We start from the raw sequence: 22138 nt of genomic DNA, 5'->3' as shown, positions 1-22138 counted from the left end.
TGCACTCTTCTGACAAGGTTATAGGAAAACAGACACTCTCATTCATTGCTAGTGGTAGTCTAACATCAGCAATTAGGTATTATCTATCAAAATTATAATTATATATACCATAACGCAACAATCTCACTTCTGGGTAGTGATCCAATCCAAGAGGTACACCTGTTCTCACAGTAGATAACGTATATACAAGGTTATTCACTAAAGCATTGTTTGCTATAGCAAGATAGGAAATTACCCAAATGTCCACCTGATTAAATTATAGTACATCTAATAAAAAGGAAATGCAACAAAAATAAGGATGCTCTCTATGCACTGATATGGAATAATCTCCAAGATACATTGTTGAGAGAAGAAAAAACAAGGAGTAAAACATTGACTATAGTATGCTACTTCTGGCAAGAAAAGAAGAGAAAAATATTTTTTATATGTTAGTATCAAAACAAAATACTCTAGGGGTGGCTGGGTAGTTCAGTAGGTTACGCATCTGCCTTTGGCTCAGATCATGATCCCAGGGTGCTGGGGTCAAGTCCCACATCGGGCTCCTTGCTGGATGGCGAGCCTGCTTCTCCCTCTATCCCTCCCTCTGCTTGTGTTCTCTCTTTCTCTCTCTCACAAATGAATAAAATCCTTAAAAAAAAAAAAAAAAGCTAGAAAGAAATATTTAAATTAAATTAATTAAATTATTTAAATATTTAAATATTAAAAAAATAGAAATTATTATCTTCATGGTAAATTTTAAAAAATCATGTTGTACCAGAAGGCAACGAAGCACTCAGACCAATGGGGAGCATGTCACAAGGACCCAGAAAAAAAAGCCAGTTTTAAGGGGTTTCTACCAGCAAATTTGAGATAATTTAACAACTAAAAAGAATAATGACTAAAAATCATGATAATATCATGAATAAACAAGAATCCACAAATACATAGTAATAGATAGCTCAGAGAATTAAAAAAAATTTCTTAGGAAGTCACCTTTAGGAGTAACTATGACATCAACTCCTTACTCTGAAGACTGATAAAGAAAAAGAATGAAGCAAAGAATTTACTTCTTTTAAGAAAGGTTCATCCTTGGTAGAAAGGGAAAGCTCTCCTTAACATTAGAATGCTAGTTAATAAATGCAGAAGGAAAGAATTTTTAAAATCATCATTGTGCAACCTCCAATGAAATAAGTGATTCATTCAGGCAAGGATGATCAAGGGGTGCTAAAAGTCATCTTGTGAAAATTGTTGGGAAACAGAAGATTCCCATGGTGCTAAGGGATTATTCCACAGATTAATTCCGAAATGCAAAGGGAAAACAATACTTTACAATAAAAAGATACGATAGTCAGCAGCTTAACCTGGTGACCAAACTCAGTGAACAATTAGAGTGAGACCTTTTATTTATGCCTCCTGATGTGATGTAACTGAAGTGCCAGTCATCATCTACAATGTATCATTACCCAAAATGCCTAACCTAGGTCTATACACATCTTTAAACCTAATTTCTCCTTTATAGGAAATTCAGGAGAAAGAGCAACAAGAACGATTGCAAGAAGTATTCTATTACATGAAGAAATAACCAGATCTAGAATGTGGGACTTGCTACAACCAAACTGATCTGGTCTCTTCAAAACCCAAAATCTTAAGGGAAGAGAGAGGGGGAAGATACAGTTCTCAATTAAAAGACTTCAGAAATATAACCACCAAATGCAATGCATGAATGTTACTTAGACCCACTTTGAAGAAAAGAGTCGTAACATCTTTTTTTAGATATGGGAAAAACTGAATGTGAAGTACTAGAAGATATTAAAATATGCTTAAAAACATTCTTGGGTGTGAGGAGCCTGGGTGGCTCAGATGGGTTTAGCCTCCAGCTCTTGGTTTCGGCTCAGATCACGATCTCAGGGTCATAAGATTGAGCCCCCTGTTGGGATCGCCTTGTTAGGCTCCCCTTGTTGGGCTCTCCACTTGGCCAGGAGTCTGGTTGAGATTCTCTTCTTCTGCCCCTTCCTCCACATGGGCACATGCATGTGGGTGCTAATAAATAATTATTGGAATCCCTGAGGGGGAGGAGAAAGAAAGAGGACTAGAAGATATAGTTGAACAAATTCTCCATGAAAATTTTCCCAATCTGGCAAATGGAACCAGTGTTCGTGTACTAGAGGCAGAAAGGTCTCCCCCCCACCAAGATCATAGAATCTAGAAAGACCTAGAGACATCTGATTGTGAAAATGATGAATCATAATTTTATTTTATTTTATTTTTTTTAAAGATTTTATTTATTTATTTGTCAGAGAGAGAGAGGGAGAGAGAGCAAGCACAGGCAGACAGAATGGCAGGCAGAGGCAGAGGGAGAAGCAGGCTCCCTGATGAGCAAGGAGCCTGATGTGGGACTCGATCCCAGGACGCTGGGATCACGACCTGAGCCGAAGGCAGCTGCTTAACCAACTGAGCCACCCAGGCGTCCCGATGAATCATAATTTTAGACAGGAGCTCTTGAAAGCAGCTAGGGGGAATAAATTCCTTACTTACAGAGGAAAGCCCATCAGAATAACGTCAGACCTGTCCACAGAGACCTGGCAAGCCAGAAAGGGCTGGCAAGATGTATTCAGGGCAGTAAATGAGAAGAACATGCAGCCAAGAATACTTTACCCAGCAAGACTGACATTCAAAATGGATGGAGAGACAGAGCTTCCAAGATCGGCAAGGTTTAAAAGAATATGTGACCACCCAGCCGGCACTGCAAGAAATATTAAGGGGGGGTTCTATAAAAGAGGAAAAAAACCAAGAATATCATTGAACAGAAATATATGGAGACAATCTATAGAAACAAAAGACTTCCCAGGTAACACGATGTCAATAAAAACGTATCTCTCAATAATCACTCTCAATGTGAATGGCCTAAATGTGCCCATAAAACGACACAGGGTTGCAGATTGGGTAAAATGACAGGACCCATCCATATGTTGTCTATAAGAAACCCATTTTGAACCTAAGGACACATCCAGACTGAAAGTGAAGGGATGGAGAAGCATCTTTCATGCCAATAGGCCTCAAAAGAAGGCTGGGATAGCGATTCCCATATCAGATAAATTAGATTTTAAACTAAAGACTGAAGTCAGAAATACAGAAGGACACTACATCATTCTCAAAGGGACTATACACCAAGAAGATCTAACAATTGTAAATATTTATGCCCCCAATATGGGAGCAGCCAATTACATAAGAAAACTGTTAATCAAGATAAAAGAGTCATACTGATATGAATACATTAATAGTAAGAGATCTTAACATGCCGCTCTCACTAACAGATCATCATCCAAGCAGAAAATCAATAAAGAAACAAGACCATTGAATGACACACTGGACCAGATGGACCTCACAGATATGTACAGAACATTCCACCCTAAAACAACAGAGTACTCATTCTCCTCGAGTGCACATGGAAACTTCTCCAGAATAGACCACATACTGGGTCACAAATCAGGGCTCAACCGATACCAAAAGATTGAGATTATTCCCTGCATATTCTTAGATCACAATGCTTTGAAACTGGAGCTCAACCACAAGGAAAAGTTTGGAAGGAATTCAAACACCTGGAAGCTAAAGACCACCTTGCTTAAGAATGCTTGGATCATGCTTCCTCCTCTCTCTCTGCCTGCCTCTCTGCCTGCTTGGGATCTCTCTCTGTCAAATAAATTAAAAAAAAAAAAGAATGCTTGGATCAACCAGGAAATCAAAGAACTTAAACAATTCATGGAAACCAATGAGAATGAAGACACTTTGGTCCAAAACCTATGGGATATAGCAAAGGCAGTCCTAAGGGGGAAATACATAGCCATTCAAGCCTCCCCCCTCAAAATTGAAAAATCCAGAATACACCAGCTATCTCTACACCTTAAAGAACTGGAGAATCAACAACAAATTAAGCCAACTCTACACACAAGAAGGGAAATAATCAAGATTAGAGCAGAGACCAATGAGATAGAAACTAGAGATATAGTAGAACGCATCAATGAAACTAGAAGCTGGGTTTTTTTTTTAAAGAATCAGTAAGATCAATAAACCATTGGCCAAACTAATCCAAAAGAAAAGAGAGAAGGCCCAAATTAATAACATTATGAATGAAAAGGGAGAGATCACAACTAACACCAAGGAAATAGAAACAATCATCAGAAATTATTATCCACAGTTATACGCCAATAAGTTGGCAACCTAGATGAAATGGATGCATTCCTGGAAAACTATAAACTTCCAAAATTGAACCAGGAAGAAATTGACAACCTGAATAGACCGATATCTAGTAATGAGATTGAAGCAGTGATCAAAAACCTCCCAAAAAACAAGAGCCCAGGACCTGACGGATTCCCTGGGGAATTCTACCAAACTTTCAAAGAAGAAATAACACCTATTCTCCTGAAGCTGTTTCAAAAAATTGAAGCAGAAGGAAAACTTCCAGACTCTTTCTATGAAGCCAGCATTACCCTGATCCCCAAACCAGGCAAAGACCCCACCAAAAGGAGAATTTCAGACCAATATCCCTGATGAATATGGATGCTAAGATTCTCAACAAGATCCTAGCTAATAGGATCCAACAGCACATTAAAAATATCTATTATGACCAGGTGGGATTCATCCCTGGGTTTCAAGGATGGTTCAACATTTGCAAATCAATCAATGTGATAGAACAAATCAATAAGAGAGAAGAACCACATGGTCCTCTCAATTGATGCAGAAAAAGCATTTGACAAAATCCAGCATCCGTTCCTGATTAAAACACTTCAAAGTATAGGGATAGAGGGAACATTCCTCAACTTCATAAAGTCTATCTATGAAAAACCCACAGCAAATATCATCCTCAAAGGGAAAAAGCTCATAGCCTTCCCGTTGAGATAAGGAACACGACAAGGACGCCCACTCTCACCACTCTTGTTCCACATAGCATTAGAAGTCCTAGCAACAGCAATCAGTCAACAAAGAGACATAAAAGGTATTCAAATTGGCAATGAAGAAGTCAAACTCTCTCTCTTCGCAGAAGACATGATACTTTATATGGAAAACCCAAAAGACTCCACCCCCAAACTACTAGAACTCATACAGCAATTCAGTAATGTGGCAGGATACAAAGTCAATGTACAGAAATCAGTTGCTTTCTTATACACTAACAGTGAAAATACAGAAAGGGAAATTAGAGAATCGATTCTATTTACTATAGCACCAAGAACCATAAGACACCTGGGAATAAACCTAACCAAAGAGGTAAAGGATCTGTACTCGAGGAACTACAGAACACTCATGAAAGAAACTGAAGAAGACACAAAAAGATGGGAAGACCATTTCATGCTCATGGATCAGAAAAATAAACATTGTTAAAATTATATAATAGTATAATATAGTATATATTATATATAAATATATACTATATATATAGTATATATAAGTATATACTATATATTATATATATATATAATATATATATATAAATAGTAAAATATAAAAGTATAGACTGCCTAGAGCAATCGATACTTTCTTTCAATGCCATTCCGATCAAAATTCCACTGGCATTTTTCAAAGAGCTGGAGCAAACAATGCTAAAAAAAAATCTTAAAAAACAAAATTGGGGTGCCTGTGTGGCTCAGTTGGTTAAGCATCTGACTTCAGCTCAGGTCATGATCTCAGGTCCTGGGATCCAGCCCCATGAGTCTTGTCTTTTAACCTCAGGTTCAGCGTTTCTTCCACCATATACCAAACTCTCTTCTTACCAGGGCGACTCTACCGTACTCATAGTGCACAAGTGGCAGAAATATCAGAACCAAGTGATCTCATTTATTTCAGGCCAATACTCACTAATTAGAAGTGTCTCAACTACTCTAAAATGACTGAAGTCAGAATATTTGAGATCAAATGAGTATATGCTTTGAGAGAACTTGAGTAGTTCTCAACTTTGGCTACACATTGTAATTATTTGGGAAACTTTAAAAAATAATGCCTTAGTCATACTAGGTCTGCACTGTGGCCTAAGCTCTGGGCACTGAAACACTATCCAGGTGATTCTAATATGAGGCCTAAGTCTAGAACCACACTTTTCAGACATTATTTAATTTACCTTATATGAAGAAACTGAGTCAGGTGGGGAATGTAGCTTAAGAATTTGCTCCAAGAAAGTGATGAAATGAAAGCTTTTCCTTCTTTTCCTTATTATAAAATTTGATTGTTTCTTTAAATTTGTTTCTTAATATAATACAGACCAAATTATTTGTGAGAAAATCAAATAAAACACTAAATAGAATCTAAAAGTGAACTATACCACCCTGTATTCCATCTTGGCTTTTTTCTACGTCCTTGGAGTCCCTTTTCTATGTCCTTTCTATGACCCCGGAGTCCCTTAAACCCTTCTTAGCTTCCATGTTGTCATTTAGAAAACAATGGCCCAACATTTTCCAGATCTAGGGACACTATGATTATTTTAATCCTTGGCTATTTGACTTCAGCGTTAATCATACTTTCCTGAGGAACTGGAAATCATTTGGTCAAGATCTCTAACTCTTTATATTTCCATGAGTAGCTGTTTTCTGCACTATTCTCTCAGCTTCCTCCTTTCAAAAATTTAATCCAAGCTGTAAATTAAAACAGAGGCTACCTAACAACACCTGGTTCATCTCTATCATTGCCTCCACCCTAATTTTTCATTGGTATTTTCACTGCTGTACTTAAGGAAACAAAGAGAGTCAAAGATAATAACAATGCTGGAAATTAGGACTGTACAGCTCAAAGAACTGTTGGACTCAAACATTACTTTCCTGCCCAAAGCAGGAATGGGGCTTGAAATACAACAAAAGAGCTAGGGAGGCAGGTAACAGATTTCTAACCCCCACATGTGGCACCACCTCCTCCAACTACGTGCTCTAAAACAGCTTTTTCCAGAGGTACCTAGGTGGCTCAGTCAGCTGAGTGTCTGACTCTTGATTTCAGCTCAGGTCCTAATCTCAGGGTCGTGAGATCGAGCCCTGCATCTGCTCCCTGCTCAGCACAGAATCCGCTTGGGATTCTCTCCCTCCCTCTCCCACTGCCCCACCCTGCCCCCTGTGCTCACTCTCTCTGGCTCTCAAATAAAAAATCTCTCTCTAAAAAAAAAGCTCTCTCCAGAGCCAGCAATGGCAGAGGTGTTATGTACCACCCTACCATGACAGACCCACTTAGAAGAGTCAGCACTATTACATGCCCATGGCTTCCCCTCTCTACTTCAGGTTCTATAATACACAAAGTAGTACACACATCTTGGAATTTGAAGACAGATACAGAAGAGTGAGCAAGCATAAGCCCTAGGAGCATTACATTCAGGAACCACAGGTATTTGTAGCTTAGGCTTCAAATTATCGAAAAAAATTCTTTTCCAAAGTCAAATTACCCATGCCTGTGATCCCCCCGTCCCCCTTTGGCCCTGTCCCCTCAATCAAGTAGGAGGCACATTAATGACTGCTAGATACAACAAGTATTCCAAAACTATGGGCACCAAATTAGTCCTTTACTTTAACATCTGAAAGGACAATTTACAGTACCAACAAGTAGCCAGTGAGGTGCCTATCTATCCTGTTTATTTGGTAGGTGCTAGACCTATATACCCCCCTCTCCTTTTTCAAGGAAGAATAACTGAGGGGATGTGACATTCCACAGCATAAGAGAAACTCTGCATTTGTAATTCAGAAAGTGAATATGTAAGGAGGAACAGGTTAAATTTTAGACATCAACTACATTGTTCTCAACAAATCTGATAAAACATTGAAGTGAGAAATCAAAGTCCATGGACAGGAATGAAAAGAAGTAGTTGAAATGCAAAAGTGGAAGTAAGAGAGGGGAAAAAGCAAAGGAAAAATAATTTAAAAAGTAAATATGCCAACTCAGATTTCAAATCTTTCCTAGAAGTTGTGAAGAGTAGAATACTTAATTAGATGTATGGGGATAACAAATTTGAGAAATTTCCAGAATAGAGATGGAAAGGACAAAGTAGTGGAAACTGTGAGAGAAGACTGATAAGGAAAGAAGACAAAAATAACTTTCAAATAATAGTTATCTCTGAAACAAATGAACAGGAACCATAATCAAAGTTGTTGTTTTTGTTAAGTAGGCTCCATGCCCAGCATGGGGTCTGAACTCACAACCTGAGATCCAGTCGCATGCTCTACCCACTGAGCCAGCCAGGAGCCCCAATAATCAAAAGTTTTTAGAAAGGAAAATGAATACTTTCCTAAGTCAAAGAATGTTCTGCATCTCTAGCTCAAAAGAGCTCACAAAATACCAGACAACTAATGAATCACTGAACACTACATCAGAAACTAATGAGGTACTATATATTGGCTAATTGAATTTAAAAAAAAAAAGGGCAAAATTACTGAAAAGATAGTGACAACTAGATTTTTTCTGGTGAAACTTCTAGATTTCGAGGATAAAAAAAATACCCCACAATCAACTGACAAAGAAAAAGAGAAGTCATAGAGAACCAGAAATCAGGTTGGCCTTAGATTTCTCTGTTAAGACCAGAAGACAATGGCAAAATAGCAAAGAAGTAGAAAATAATGTGACATAGTAATTCCACCCTCTCCCTGACCAAGACATCATTCAGTGTGAAATTAATATAAAGATACTTTCATCTAGTACTTTTCATAAAAATATTATCTGAATCATAACCAAAAGCAAAGACCTTGAGAAGGGATTAAACATAGGGCTAAGTCTAAAAATTTGTTATAAATATGATTAGCACCAATGCTATTTTTTTAAATCATACTGTAAACTTCTAATTGTTTAGGTAGAGTTCTGCTACCTCTTACTGCCTTCCATTCTACTTCAAAAGTCTATCAAATATTCAGGTACTTAACAGCCTTCAATTCCCTTCTAACCACAGGGCTAAATGTGTTTTTCCTACTCGCTTCATAGTCTCCATAGGAAGATAAACTCTGAGCACAAATAAAGAGTGTGAATTCTGGGCCTTTGATACCCAACACCCAGGAAGTGTCTATAAAAGTACAAGATCATCCCTACTCTCGTGACATAGTCATCAGGGATTGGCCACTTACCATGTCTACTCCCTCACAGCCATTTTGCATGATGGTCAACACTAACCCTATCCCTAACTCATAACCCTAATACTATCTTAATCACCTTATTAAGGAATGGAATATTATGCTCCTTATCCTTGACAATTAACTATATCAATTACTTGGTATTGTGATTGATTTTTTCTTTCCATATTACTTTTTAATTTATTCAACGTTGCTTTTTTATTGAATAAACAGTACTGAATAAATGCTACTTTTTATAAAGTAATTATTGAAAAGATCTATAAAATATGACATAAAGATGAACTATTACTAATCATCACCTTCATCTGAGTACTATCAACTAATATGTTAATATGCTCAACAATTCTGCTGTTAATTTAACGGGATAAACCCACCTATAATAGGGTAAAGAGTTTTAGTCTAGGGTCGAGGTGCATTTGTCTGTTCTAGGTATCTCATAAAATAGAAACCATATAATAACTGGTATTTTGTGACTAGCTTTTTTCACTTAGCAATAGTATTTTCAAGTGTTGTAGCAAGTAACAGTTACTTAAATTACCAAACAATGCTCCTCACCAAAAAATATCAGATTTCCATTTCCATTCATTTATCAGTTGATAGACATTCGGTTTGCCTCCACTTTTCACTATTATGAATAATGTTGCTATGAGTATCTGTATACAAGTTGGTTTTTTAAAAGATTTTATTTATTTATTTGACAGAGAGAGCCCAAGCAGGGGGAGCAGCAGGCAGAGGCAGAGGTAGAAGCGGACTCCCCACCGGGAGTCTGACATGGGGCTCGATTCCAGGACCTTAGGATCATGACCCAAGCCAAAGGCAACCACTTACCCAACTGAGCCACCCAGGACCCCCATATACAAGTTTTTGTGTGGATGTTTTCATTTCTCTTGGGTATGTATGTATATATATATACAAACACACACACACCCTAGGAGTAAAACTACTGGGTCACATGTTCTATGTTTAACCTTTTGAGGAATTGCCAAACTGTTTTACAAAGCTGTTACATCATTTTATGTTCTGACCAGCAATGTACAAGGGTTCCAATTTCTCTGCATCCTCACCAACACTTGTTACTACCTTTCTGATTATAGCCATACTGGTGGGTATGAAGTAGCATCTCATGGTGATTTTGACTTACATTTCCCTAGTGCCAAATGGTGTTGAGCATATTTTCATGTTTATTTGACACTGGCATGATTTGTTTGGGAGAAGTATCTATTCAAATTCTTTGCCAACTTTTAAAAATTGAGATATTTGACTATTATTGAGTTATATGAGTTCTTTTATTTTTAAGATTTTATTTATTTATTTATTTGTCAGAAAGAGAGAGAGCGCACAAGCAGGCAGGGAGAGAAGCAGGTTCCCCACTGAGCAAGGAGCCCCATGCGGGACTCGATCCCAGGATCCTGGGATCATGACCTGAGCCAAAGGCAGCAGCTTAACCGACTGAGCCACCGAGGTATCCCATATATGAGTTCTCGATATGTATTTTTCCTAATCTTTAACATTTTATCATTCTTTTATTTTTATCCCAGTATAATTAACATACAATGTTATATTAGTTTCAAGTGTACAATATAGTGATTCACTAATTCTATACATTACTCAGTGATCATCAAAATAAGTGTATTCTTAATCCCCTTCACTTATTTCAGCCATTTCATCCATCACCCCCATCCCCGTGACTACCAGTATATTCTCTACATTTAAGAGTCTGTTTGTCTTTTTCCTTTGTTCATTTGTTTTGTTTCTTAAATTCCACATTTGAGTGAAACCATATGGTATTTGTTTTTCTCTGACTGACTTATTTCACTTAGCACTGTACCCTCTAGATCCATCCATATTGTTGCAAATATCAAAATTTCATTTTTTATAGAAAATTTTCTGTTGTGTATATAGATCACATCTTCTTTACCCATTCATCTACTTTTTAAAAAGATTTGAGAGAGAAAAACAAAGAGAGCGAGAGAGCCAGGGGAAGGGGCAACAGGGAGAGGGAGAGAGATTCTTAAGCAGACTCTCCGCCAAGCAGAGCCCAACACAGGGCTCGATCTCATGACCCTGAGATCATGACCTGAGTTGAAACCAAGAGTCAGAGGCTTTAACTGACTGTGCAACCTAGGTGCCCCTATCCATTCATCTATTGATGGATACTTGGGCTGCTTCCATAATCTAGCTATTGTAAATAATGCTACAACAAACACAGGGGTGCACATAGCTTTTAGAATTAGTGTTTTCGTATGTTTTGGTAAATACCCGGTAGTGGAATTACTAGATCATATACTAATTCTGTTTTTAATTTTCCGAGATGGATGCACCAGTTTGCATTTCCACCATTAGTGCACGAGGGTTCCTTTTTCTCCACATCCTTGCCAATACTTGTTGTTTCTTGTGTTTTGTTTTTAGCCATTCTGACTGGTGAGAGGTGGTATCTCACTGTGGTTTTGATTTGTGTTTGCCTGATAATGAGTGATGTTGAGCATCTTTTCATGTGTTTGTTGGCCATGGGGATGTCTTCTTTGCAAAAATGTCTGTTCATGTCTTCTGCCCTTATTTAAACTGGATTATTTGGGGTTTTTTTGTGTTGAGTTGTGTAAATTCTTTATACATTTTGGATACTAACCTCTTAACAGATATGTTGTTTGTATTATCTTCTCCCATTCAGTGGCTATCTTTTTGTTTTGTTAATTTTTTCCTTCGCTGTGCAGAAGCTTTTTATTTTGATAATAGTTTATCCTAATAGTTTATTTTTTCTTTTGTTTCCCTTGCCTCAGGAGACATTATCTAGGTTTTTTCCTTCGCTGTGCAGAAGCTTTTTATTTTGATAATAGTTTATCCTAATAGTTTATTTTTTCTTTTGTTTCCCTTGCCTCAGGAGACATTAGGAAAACATTGCCACACAGCTGATGTCAGAGAAATTACTGCCTGTACTCTCTTCTAGCATTTTTTTGGTTTCAGGTCTCACAGCTAGGTCTTTAACCCATTTTCAGTTTATTCTTGTGTATGGTGAAAGAAAGTGGTCCAGTTTCATTTTTTTGCATATAGCTATCCAGTCTTCCTACCACAATTTGTTGAAGGGACTTTTTTCCATCGCATATTCTTGCCTCCTATGCCATAGATTAATTGACCACGTAAGTGTGGGTTTATTTATGGGCTCTCTATTCTGTTCTATTGTTTTATGTGTCTACTTTTCTGCCAGTACCACACTATTTTGATTACTACAGCTTCACAGTATATCTTGAAATCTGGATTGTGATACCTCAAGTTTTATTCTTCTTTTTCAAGACTGCTTTGGCTCTTCGGAGTCTTCTGTAGTTCCATACACATTTTAGGATTATTTGTTCTAGTTCTGTGAAAAATGGTGCTGTTTTGCTAGGGATGCACAAAATCTGTGTATTGCTTTGGGTAGTATGGACATTTTAACACTGGTTCTCCCAATACATGAGCACGGAATATCTTTCCATTTGTTTGTGTCATCTTCAATTTCTTTAATCAGTGTTTTCTAGTTTTCAGAATACAGGTCTTTCACCTTCTTGGTTAAGTTTACTCCTAGGTATTTTATCCTTTTTGGTACAACTGTAAGTGGGATTGTCTTCTTAATTTCTCTTTCTGCTACTTCATTATTTGTGTATAAAAATGCAATGGATTTCCATTTATTAATTTTATATCCTGCAATCTTACTGAACTCATTTATCAGTTCTAGTCATTTTTTGGTGGAGTCTTTGGGGTTGTTTTTGTTTCTTTTTAAGTAGGCTCCATGCCTAATATGGGGCATGAGTCCCATGCTCTACAGACTAAGCAGCCAGGTATCCCAGGGTTTTCTATATATGTATCATGACATCTGCAAATAGTGACAGTTTCACTTCTTCCTTACCAATATGGATGCCTTTTATTTCTTTTTCTTGTCTGACTGCTATGGCTAGGACTTCCAGTACTATGCTGAATAAAAGTGGTAAGAATAGACATCCTTGCCTTATTCCTGATCTTAGGGGAAGAACTCTCAGTTTTACCATTATGAAATTAGCTGCATATATGGCCTTTATAATGTTGAGGTATAATCCTTCTAATCCCACTTTGTTGAAGGTATTTATCAAGAATGGATGTTGTACTTTGTCAAACTGCATCTACTGAAATGATCATATATCATTATCATTTCTCTTACTGGTGTGATGTATTACATTGATTGATTTGCAAATACTGAGTCACTCTTGCATCCCAGGAATAAATCTTACTTAATCATGGTGAATCATTCTTTAAATATATTGTTGGATTTGGTTTGTTAATTTTTTTGCTAATATATTTTTAAGTAATATCTATACCCAAAGTGGTGTTTGAACTTGCAACCCTGAGATTAAGAGTCACATGATCTTCTGACTGAGCCATCCAGGCATCCCTGCTAATATTCTGTAGAGGATTTTGCATTATGTTCATCAGAGATACTGGCCCGTAGTTGGCCTCTTTTTTTTTTATGGTGTCTCTATCTGGTTTTAGGATGAGGGTAATGCTGGCTTTATAGAATGAATTTGGAAGTTTTTCTTCCTCTTATATGTTTTCAAATAGTTTGAGAAGAATAGGCATTAACTCTTCTTTAAATGTTTAATAAAATTCACCTGTGAAGCCATTGGGTCCTAGACTTTTATATGGTGGGAGTTATCTGATTACTGATTCAACTTCATTACTGTTAATCATTCTGTTCAAATTTTCTATTTCTTCCTGATTCAGTTTTGGGGGGTTATGTTTCTAGAAATTTATCCATTTCTTCTAGGATGTCCAATCTGTTGGCATATAATTTTTCATAATATTCTCTTATAATCCTTTGTGTTTCTGTGGCGTCAGTTATTTCTCCTCTTTTATCTCTGATTTTGTTTGAGTTCTCTCTCTCTCTCTTTGTGAGTCTGGGTAAAGGTTTATCAATTTTGTTGATCTTTTCAAAGAGGCAGCTCTGCTTTGTTAATTGGTTTTATTGTTTTTTCAGTTTCTATTTCATTTATTTCTGTTTATTCTTTATTATTTCCTTCCTCCTACTCGTCCTGAGTTTTACTTGTTCTTTTGCTAGCTCCTTCAGAGGTAAGGTTAGGTTGCTCATTTTAGATTTTTCTGGCTTCTTGCAGCTGGCCTATATTGTTAGAAACTTCCCTCTTAGAACAGCTTTTGCTGCATCCCAAAGACTTTGGACTCTGGCATTTTCATTTTTATTTCTCTCCATGTATTCTTTTATTTCCTCTTTGGTATCTTGGTGGACCCATTCATCGTTTAGTACTATGTTATTTAACCTCCATTATTTGTGTTCTTTCTTCAATTTTTTCTTATGACTGATTTCCAGTTTCATAGCCTTGTGATCAGAAAAGATGCACTGTATGACTTCAACATTTTTTAATTTGTTGAGACTTGTTCTGTGGCCTGACATGTCATCTATTTTGGAGAATGTTCCTTGTGCTACTGAAAAGACTATATATTCGGCTGTTTAAGGATGAAATAGTCTGAATATATCCGTTGGATCCATCTGGTCCAATGTGTCATTCAAAGCCACTGTTTCCTTGTTGATTTTCTGGTTAGATGATCTATCCGTTGATGCAATCTTGTTGGATTGTTCCCTTTATGATTATGTAGTGTCCTTCTTTCCTTCTCTGTCTCTGGTTACACTGAGTTCTTGATATAATTTATATACAAATCCCTTATCAGATATATGAATTGCAAATATTGTCTTACACTTTGTGGGTTGCTGTTAGTGACTCTTTATTTACTTGTGATTGTTCATTGATGAATTTTGTGTCACATTTCTTTGTGGGGGAGGATAATTTTGTAGTTTGGGACAAACTGGTCAAATATTTGGAAAAAACATTTATTAAATGCTCATTTCACAATTGTCTGAGTCTGTCTGAGCTGCTATAACTAAGTACCACACACTGGGTGGCTTATAAACAACAGAAATTTATTTCTCCCAGTTCTCTGGAGGCTGACAAGTTCAAGAAAATTGTGCCAACATAGTGGAATTCTCGTGAAGACCCTCTCTCAGGTATTGCTTCTCCATTAAGATTCATCTTTTTAGAAATATTTAATACCATGAGGGATGCCTGGGTGGCTCAGTCAGTTAAGCATCTGCCTTTGGGTCAGGTCATGATTCCACAGTCCTGGAATCGAGTCCCACATCAGGCTCCTTGCTCAGTGGGGAGCCTGCTTAAATCTTAAAAAAAATACTTAACATCATGAGAAATGTTTTAAATGTCTTAAATATGAAACTACAAAAAACTATATTATTTCAATTTTCTTAATTGTGTATGTTTATTTCTTAAAGATTTTATTTATTCATTGGCAGGGGCAGTGCACAAGCAGGGGGAGTGGCAGGCAGAGGGAGAAGCTGGCTCCCTGCTGAGCAAGGAGCCTGATACAGGACTCGATCCCAAGATCCTGGCATCATGACCTGAGCCGAAGGCAGATGCTTAATGACTGAGCCACCCAGGCATTCCCTAACTGTGTATGTTTATGCACACATAAGGGCAAAGACAAAGGAAACTCAATAATAAGACAATGCAATGAAAAACAGGCAAAAGATTTGAACACTTTACAACAACCAAATAAAAAGATGCTCAACATCATCAGTTATCAGGAAAATGGAAATTAAAGCTACATAGAAATAGCACACCTAAAATAACAGCTTAAATTAAAAGAATGATAATATCAAATGTTGACAAGGATCTAGAGCAACTGGAACTCTCATACTGGTGGGAACATAAAAATGTACAATTCGGCAGTTTCTTATAAAGCTAAGCACTTACTTATCACAGGACCCAGCAATCTCACTCCTAGATATTTATCCCAAATAAATAAAAACATGTCTATACAAAGACTTCTTAAGAAAGTTACTAGCAACTTTATCCATATGAGCCTGAAACTGAAAGTAAACTGGACATAGCCCAAATAGCTATCAATTAGTAATGGATAAACTGTAGTACACCCATACAGTGGAATACTGCCCAACAATAAAAAGGAGCAAGTATCGTTAAGGATTATCTACCAGTAAAAGAAGGGGATTTTTGTCCCCAACAAGTGGCAATGTGGAGACATTTTTGATTGCTACAATCAAAGGAGAGGAGGGGAGTGCTACTGGCATATAGTGGACAGATGTCAGGGATGCTAATATCCTACAAGGCACATGGCAGTCTGAAAAACAAATTATCCAGCCCAATATGTCCATAGTGCTAAGGTTGGAAAAACTCTGAACTACTGGTATGTGCAATATGGGTGAATCTCAAAACTTACTCATTATCAAAAGAGTCCAAACATTTCTATGACATTTTAGAACAGGCAAAATGAACAGCAATAGAAACCAGATGGGTACTTGGCCTGGGACTGGGGTGGAAATTAATTAAACAGGGGCACAAGATAACTTGGAGTGAAAATGTTCTATAGCTTGATTGGTAGGATACATACATTTGATAAAATACAAAGTAAATACAAAATAAAATGAGTATATTTTATTGTATGTAAATTATACATAAAAGATTGGTTTAAAAAAAAAACCAAATGGTTGAAGGTGGGTAAAAGTACATAGAGGTTCATAATAGTATTCTACTTTTGTATCTGTCTCCATTTCCATAATAAAATGTATTTTTTAAATAATATATAAACACTGGGGCACCCAGGTGGCTCAGTGGGTTAAAGCCTCTGCCTTTGGCTCAGGTCATGATCCCACGGTCCTGGGGTCCTGGAATCGAGCCCCGTATCAGGCTCTCTGCTCAGCAGGGAGCCTGCTTCCCTTCCTCTCTCTCTGCCTGCCTCTCCGCCTACTTGTGATCTCCGTCTGTCAAAGAAATAAATAAAATATTTAAAAATAAATAAATAGGGGCACCTGGATGGCTCAGTGGGTTAAAGCCTCTGCCTTCGGCTCAGGTCATGATCCCAGGGTCCTGGGATGGAGCCCCGAATCGGGCTCTCTGCTCAGCAGGGAGTCTGCTTCCCTTCCTCTCTCTCTTTCTGCCTCTCTGCCTGCTTGTGATCTCTATCAAATAAATAAATAAATCTTTAATAATTAATTAATTAATTAATATATAAACACTAAACGATTCAGGAAGATGTCTTAGTTGAATCTCTCAAAAACAAGAACACCCAAGATAAAAATCTCACTGTGAGTGTGACCTTAATGTCTCTGTTCTTGAAGTGGGGAGAGGCTGATGTGAAAGACAAAAGGAAGAAAGGCATACAGGTTGATAAAGGAAAGGTAAAGAAAATTTCACAAGTTAGTTTTCCCCCCAGTCCTGTCTAGACCTAGCCAGGCATTAAGCCATGCCTTCTTTGGGAGAAGTATTTCTAAGATGGCCACTAATTTATTTCAGTATTCACATCCTTGTGTAATCTCCTCCCCATGAGTGTGGGCTAAGCAAGATAGTGACTTGCTTATAACCAACAGATGTTGATGATGGGATGTCACTTCCATGATTAGATTATAAAAGATGGTGACTTCTATTTCCCTAGAAGACCTTAATTATTGCCTTCTCAGCATGTCAAACTGGAGAAGCCACATGGCAAGGAACTGACAGTAAGTAGCCTCCAGCTAATAGCCAGTGAGAAACCAAGGCCCTTAATTCAACATCCCTTGAGGAAGTAAATTCTCCCAATAACCAAATGATCTCAGAAGCAGTTTCTTCCTCATTCAAGCACTAAAATGAGACTCTAGCCCTGCCTGACAGCTTAACTACTACCTCTGAGAGACTCCAACACAGAGGACCCACCTAAGCTATACCCAGATTCCTGACCCATGGAAACTCTGCCACCATAAATATGTGTTGTTCTAAGCTGTAAAATTTGTGGTAATTCGTTATATGCAACAATAGATAACTAACGGACAGATATCCCGCTGAACATTCACTCCTTTAAAACTGTTTGGCAGGGGTGCCTGTGTCGCTCAGTGGGTTGGGCCTCTACCTTCAGCTCAGGTCATGATCTCAGGGTCTTGGGATCAAGCCCCACATCAGGCTCTCTGCTTGGCAGGGAGCCTGCTCCCCCCACCCCACTGCCTGACTCTCTGTCTACTTGTGATCTCTCTCTTTCTCTGTCAAATAAATAAATAAAATCTTTCTTAAAAATTTAAAAAATAAAAAATAAATAAAACTGTTTGGCAGTTTCTTAAAAAGTTAGATATACCATACAACCCAGAAATTCTATTGCTAGGGATTTACCCAACAATAAATGAAAATATGTCTACACAAAGACTTGTGTAAAAATGCTTATAGCAGCTTTATTCACAATCATCAATCTGGAACCAACCTAAATGTCCATCAAAGATAAATGGATAAACATGTTATATCCATACAACAAGATACTACTCGGCATTAAAAAAAGAATGAATTGGGGAGCCTGGGTGGCTCAGTGATTAAAGCATCTGCCTTCGGCTCGGGTCATGATCCCGGGGTCCTGGGATCGAGCCCCACATTGGGCTCTCTGCTCAGCGGGGAGCCTGCTTCTCCCTCTCTCTCTCTGCCTGCTTCTCTGCCTACTCGTGATCTCTGTTTGTCAAATAAATAAATAAAATCTTTAAAAAAAAAAGAATGAACTACTGATAGATGCAAAAACATGGATACATATCAAAACTATGCTGAGGGAAAGAAGCTAGACACAAAAGAGAACATAATGTATGAATTTCTAGAACTCTTGAAAGTGCAAAGCAATATATTGGTGGGGGTGCTGGAATGGACACACTGCAAAAGAGTATAAGGAAACTTCAGGGAGATGGAAATTTTCTGTATCTTGGTTGTAGTGGTTGTTTCATAATAAACAGTATAAACTAATAAATACATCTGTCAAAACCCACTGAAACATGTTTCACTTTAAAATCGATGCAGGGGGGTGCCTGGGTGGCTCAGTTGGTTAAGTTACTGCCTTTGGCTCAGGTCATGATCCCAGGATCCTGGGATCAAGTCCCCCCATCGGGTTCCCTGCTCATCGGGGAGCCTGCTTCTCCCTCTTCCTCTGCCTGCTGCTCCCCCTGCTTGTGCGCTCTTTCTGTCAGATAGATAAGTAAAATCTTAAAAAAAAAAAAAAAAAAGACAAAAGAAAAAAAATGGATGCAAGTAAAAAAAAAAAATAAAATGGATAATCTGTGTGTAAATTACACCTCATTAAGTTGACAAAAAAAAAAAAAACACCTTCATCAAACCTTAACTATATCTAATGCAACTGTTTCCATTATTCTGCCTTAGCCTTCAAACAGTATTCTACAGATAAATTATCCAAAAGGCAGAGAATCCAGGGTGTTCTGAATTTTTCAGTAGCTACAACTTACAGAACACTATTATATATCAGGCACTGTTCTAAGCACTTTGCATTATGAACTCAATTAGTATGCCCAACAATCCATGAAACAGATTCTATTGCCCCCCCCTTTTTATTTTCAAATGAGGGAACTTAGGCACAGAGGAGTAACCTGCTTATAACCATACTGCTATTAAGTGACAGAGCCATTATTCAAGTCCAGGCAGTCTGATTCTATCTAGAGGCTGGTCTCTCCACTCCACTCTCTCAGACCCCTGGAGTATTCACTAAAAGCATAATCTCACCTCACTGGAGACTGACAGGTTCATTCACTCATTCAACAAATATTTAGGCATGCAGTATATGCCAGATATTGTTCTAAATGCTAAAGATACAATGATGAAAAAAAATATAGACACAGTATCTGCTTTAATGGGGCTTACATTCTAGTAAGAATTTAGGTTTAAAGCACAGATTCTTTTTTTTTTTTAATTAACATATAATGTATTGTTTCAGGGGTACAGGTCTGTGATTTGTCAGTCTTACATAATACCCAGCACGGACCACAACACATACCCTCCCCAGTGTCCATCACCCAACCACCCCCTCCCCCCACCCCCTTCCCCCAGCAACCCTCAATTTGTTTCCTAAGATTGAGTCTCTTAGGGTTTACCTCCCTCTCTGGTTTCATCTTGTTTCATTTTTTCCTCTCTTCCCCTATGATCCTCTACCTTGTTTCTTAAATTCTGCATAGCAGTGAGATCATATGATAATTGTCTTTCTCTGACTGACTTATTTCTAAAGCACGGAGTTCTTAAATCAAAATATTTTTCCTCTTATTTATGGAAAAAAACTCACAAGTTGCAATAGTGGCCAGATCTGCTTTAGCTAAAGTTGTGGTTCCCAAAATTGTCTGTACTTTAGAATCACCTGGGGACCTCTTAAAAGTTCTGAAACCCTTGTCATACCCCCAGGCCAATTAAATCACAAAGGAGTGAGGAGTAGGGAAGGAAGAGAGGCAAAGGCATCAATAATTTGCCAAGTTCAACAGGTGAGTCCAAGGTGAAGACAAGTTTGAACTTGGCAAATTATTGATGCTAGGGTTTTTATCTGATTGAATAATGACAAAATTCATTCATGGTGACAGAGTAAGACATAGATGAATGGGGGGCGGGGAACAATGCCAAAACTCTATATACTTGTCTTTCTCTGAATCAGAGATTGCAAGGTACCTTTTTTCCCAATGTTATAAATTCTGAAAACATGAGAAAGAGGGCCATATGTTTTCCTTCTTGGATTTACTCAGGCCTCCATTCCCCTCCAGAGTCATAGACAAATAAGATATTCACCTTTTAATCTTTTCTTAGTACTTTCCAATGAAACCAATAAAGAATTCTGCCATGTTACATATATTCAACATAACTGAAAAAGATAAGGCTCACTTGCTCTTCTGTTAAGAAACTGCTTTTCTGGGATGCCTGGGTGGCTCAGTTGGTTAAGCAGCTGCCTTCGGCTCAGGTCATGATCCCAGCATCCTGGGATCGAGTCCCACATCGGGCTCCTTGCTCATCAGGGAGCCTGCTTCTCCCTCTGCCTCTGCCTGCCATTCTGTCTGCCTGTGCTCGCTCTCTCTCCCTCTCTCTCTCTGACAAATAAATAAATAAAATCTTAAAAAGAAAGAAAGAAAGAAAGAAATTTCTTTTCTAATGGGCAGATCTCATTTAATTCAGTTGCTCTGGGTCCCATTTACATGTCAAATGCAGCCTACCAAACTAAAATGCCCCACGGACACTAAGAACAAAATGCTTATTTTTAAAAAGTAAACTCTATTTCAATCTAATTCAATCCTTTTCTTATCAATTGAAATCAATTTTTTTAATAAAACAAGATTGCATTTGTATTCTATATAAACAACAGACCTGTTTAAGAACTCTCTGACCACTCTCAGAAAAGATAACAGATGTTCAGTAGGACCCCTCTCCATTCCATCCAGGACCTAGACAGAAAGGGAAAAGGGCAAAGAGGAAGAAGAGAAACATCAGAAGAAAAGACTAAATATATAAGCCAAATAAATCTATTCAAAGTAAATTTTTGTAACTGGCCAAATTCCTTCTTTCTACCATTGTTTCTGCTAATTTCACTCTAAAAAGGCTTGTTAAAAGACATGAGATTACCTATAGTCTCAAATCCAGTGTTTCTTAAAAAGAAAAGTTTTCATAATCATCAAGAAAGCTTTTTAAAGGGGTGCCTGGGTGGCTCAGTGGGTTAAAGCCTCTGCCTTCGGCTCGGGTCGTGATCCCAGAGTCCTGGGATGGAGCCCCGTATCGGGTTCTCTGCTCGGCAGGGAGCCTGCTTCCTCCTCTCTCTCTCTCTCTCTCTAACTGCCTTTCTGCCTACTTGTGATCTCTGTCAAATAAATAAATAAAATCTTTAAAAAAAAAAAAAAAGAAAGCTTTTTAAAAAACAGTAGTCGTTATACAAGTGTGTTCATTTTATAATTTACTATCCGTATCATTTGGGTACTTTGCATTGTATGTGTTATACTTTAGTTAACAAATACTAAAAAACAGATAAATCTGTCTTGGGCAGAAATCCTGAAGGATTCCAAAGAAGTATGAAGCAGAAACAGTCGCACAGAGATTACATGATTTGCCCTAGATCACGTATGTAGTCAGCTACAGACTAAATCTTTCTTGTCACTTTCCTACTCTTTCTGTTGTAAAACTATAAATGTACTGATAATATACTTTTTAATTTAACATTTATTCTCCTACTTATACTCTGAAAAAATTTTCATCACAAATGACAATGCAAAAACCAAACAAGTA

At 37.6% G+C, this 22138-nt stretch overlaps 1 protein-coding gene across 1 annotated transcript in view; it reads right to left on the bottom strand.

The window, feature by feature from the left end:
• The window catches only part of LOC111141360 (nuclear receptor coactivator 6), a 102591-nt gene that overhangs the window by 62580 nt on the left and 17873 nt on the right, over positions 1-22138 (bottom strand). The window contains exon 2 of the mRNA XM_022493839.1: positions 21230-21306. The gene's annotated coding sequence lies outside the window, so the exon portion shown is untranslated. The remainder of the gene's footprint in view (positions 1-21229; positions 21307-22138) is intronic.

This window comes from Enhydra lutris, unplaced genomic scaffold (genome assembly GCF_002288905.1).
Source record: "Enhydra lutris kenyoni isolate GAN:26980312 unplaced genomic scaffold, ASM228890v2 scaffoldscaffold6, whole genome shotgun sequence".
In the NCBI taxonomy this organism is placed as follows: domain Eukaryota; kingdom Metazoa; phylum Chordata; class Mammalia; order Carnivora; family Mustelidae; genus Enhydra; species Enhydra lutris.
This window is presented reverse-complemented; position numbering and strand designations above follow the sequence as displayed.